Here is a 2,808-nt window from a genome sequence, read left to right as displayed (position 1 = left end):
GACTGTGAGGCAGGTTGGCATTTATTGTCATGAATCTTGTTCTGGAGGCAGGTTGGCATTTATTGTCATGAATCTTGCCCTGGAGGCAGTTCAGCAAAGTATTCCCTAGCTGGCTCAGGCACAAAGTTATACAATCAGATTTTAATCCTAACCTCAACCCTAACCACACTGCTAATCCTTCCCTTAAATTAAGACCATAAAACAACATTTTCCACAGCCAATTCTGACTTTGCAGCTGACATATCTAGAGGAAATCGCACAGTTCTGCCTCCAGGTCAAGATTCATGACAAACGTCAACATGAGACAGGGAGAAGCAATGCAAAAATCAATAACAAAACTGTTTCCACAATTAACATGCTTTTTCTTGTTTCAAGTATGTTTTATTATGATAAGTACAATATAATCATATATACTTGTACAACTATGGAGCGTATGTCCATATATAATTATACAATTGGTTTTTCCAACATAAAAGACAAGAAATGATCACATTGGTATTTTAACAGTGTTATTGTCAGAGTTTAAATGTTTAAACAGAGGATACATCTAAAACAGGATAAAACAAGTGCAGTATGTTGTGAGAATGTTACTTTAACGTCGACTCATAACGTCACACTATAACTTCATGGGAGTCTTGTGGAAAGACTGCATGTTGTTTTGGGTGGATTGAGTGACGTCTTCATCAACATTTGCAGAATATTCCGGTAATATTTTCACCTCTTGTCGGCTGCAGACATTCATAAGGAGTTCCAGTAGTTTATTTGCCATTTGCAGGTATTAAAAGTAATACATACATTGTAATTCCTTGTTGGAGCTCTCTCACATACAGGACAGTACATACCAGAGGAGGCTGCTGAGGGGAGGACGGCTCATAATAATGTCTGGAACAGAGTGAATGAAATGGAACACATGGAAACCACGTGTTTGATACCATTCCACTTATTCCACTCCAGCCATTACAAGACTGTCCTCCCCAAATAAGGTCCCACCAACCTCCTGTGGTACAAACACAAACAGTAAAATATATCATAAAAAATGCAAAATGGTAAAAGATCAGAAAATATTACAAGCCTGTCACGTGTGAGTGTCCAGTGTGTGTTTGTCCATTGTGTGTGTGTGTGTTCAGTGTGTGTGTGTGTGTGTGTCAGTGTTTATGTGTGTCAGTGTGTGTGTGTGTGTGTGTCAGTGTGTGTGTCAGTGTGTGTGTTTGTATATGTGTGTCCAGAGTGTGTGTGTGTGTGTCCAGTGTGTGTGTGTGTCTGTCCAGTGTGTGTGTGTGTGTGTGTGTGTCCAGTGTGTGTGTGTGTGTGTGTCCAGTTATTGTTTCAGGGACACTGAGTCACCATTATTCCAAACCCTAAACCCTGGATAGAGGGGCTCAGTGAATGTGGAGGTGAATGTGATCAGGTGGGTCAGTGTGTCAGAGGAGGCTCTATAGAAGGACAGTGTGCCGGCTGGCCAGTCCAGATACACTCCTACTCTGTGGGGTCTGGAGGAGGGGACGTCTATGGTAGTGGGATTATTATTATGCCAGCTGGAGGAGGGGACGTCTATGGTAGTGGGATTATTATTGTGCCTGGCAGAGTATCTGTTGTCAGAGCAGATCAGACACCAGGACTTGTCATTGTATCCAAGACAACAGTCATCACCCCATCCTCTCCTGTTGATTCCTTTATATGTCACTCCTATATCAGCCCCCCCACTCCACTCTACCTCCCAGTAACAGCGCCCAGTCAGACCCTCTCTACACAGCACCTGTCTACAGTCCTCAAATCTCTCTGGGTGATCAGGATACGGCTGCTCCTCTCTCCTACATGTCACCTTTCTGTTCTCCTCAGACAGAGAGAGGAGTCTGTTTACTGTGTTTGGGTCCAGTGTGAGATCACAGACATCTGATGGATGAAACCAGACACAATATTAGAAATCATCATCATTCACATTAGAATGTTAACTCACTTTTCACTAATTCATTTAATGTAGATGTTTCTAGGTATCAAAAGGAGAAGTTAAGGTCACTTGAGACTTGTTGAATGATCATATGTTATACTGTATGGTAATATAAAACACACTTATTCACATTAATTACACACACACACACACACACACACACACACACACACACACACACATACACACACACACACACACACACATCAACTCTTTGTAAACGTTGGTGTCCCTGATTTGTGCTTCTGTAGAACTACAGATGATATTTAATATGACCAAGTCAGTAATGATGGTGGTCTTTGACTTAACTTGAATTAAGACTTATTCTTAGTCATATTCTTCACAGCAGTCAACACTCACATTTTCTAAGTCCAGGTTTCATTCTGTTCTCTCCACCATGTTCCACACTGTAGCGGTAAGCAGAAAAACAGACAGTCATTGAGGGATACACCTGAACACACACACACACACACACACACACACACACACACACACACACACACACACACACACACACACACACACACACACACACCTGGACATATATACACACTGGACACCTGGACACACACACACTGGACACACACACACACTCACACTGGACAAAAACACACACACACACAAACTGGACACAAACACACACACACTGGACACAAACACACACACACTGGACACACACACACACACACAAACTGGACAAAAAGACACACAGGACACACACACACACACACGGTCAAGCGTGGTAAGAACATTTTCAGTGTTTGTGTCCAGTGTGTGTGTCCAGTAAGTGTGTGTCCAGTGTGTGTGTCCAGTGTGTGTGTATGTGTCCAGTGTGTGTGTGTGTGTGTCCTGTGTGTGTG

General features: G+C 42.6%; 1 long non-coding RNA gene across 1 annotated transcript; it reads right to left on the bottom strand.

The window, feature by feature from the left end:
- Positions 1-359: 359 nt before the first annotated feature.
- LOC145866927 (uncharacterized) lies at positions 360-2,465 on the bottom strand. The gene is made up of 2 exons (XR_014383164.1): positions 2,309-2,465; positions 360-1,893 (listed from the first exon to the last, which is right to left on the bottom strand). It is a non-coding gene; the product is annotated as an uncharacterized LOC145866927 (long non-coding RNA).
- Between the last annotated feature and the right edge of the window lie 343 nt (positions 2,466-2,808).

Source organism: Salmo salar, unplaced genomic scaffold (assembly GCF_965601325.2).
Source record: "Salmo salar unplaced genomic scaffold, fSalSal1 ptg000136l, whole genome shotgun sequence".
Taxonomy (NCBI): domain Eukaryota; kingdom Metazoa; phylum Chordata; class Actinopteri; order Salmoniformes; family Salmonidae; genus Salmo; species Salmo salar.
Note: the sequence above shows the minus strand (reverse complement) of the source record. Positions and strands in the feature narration are given on the sequence as shown.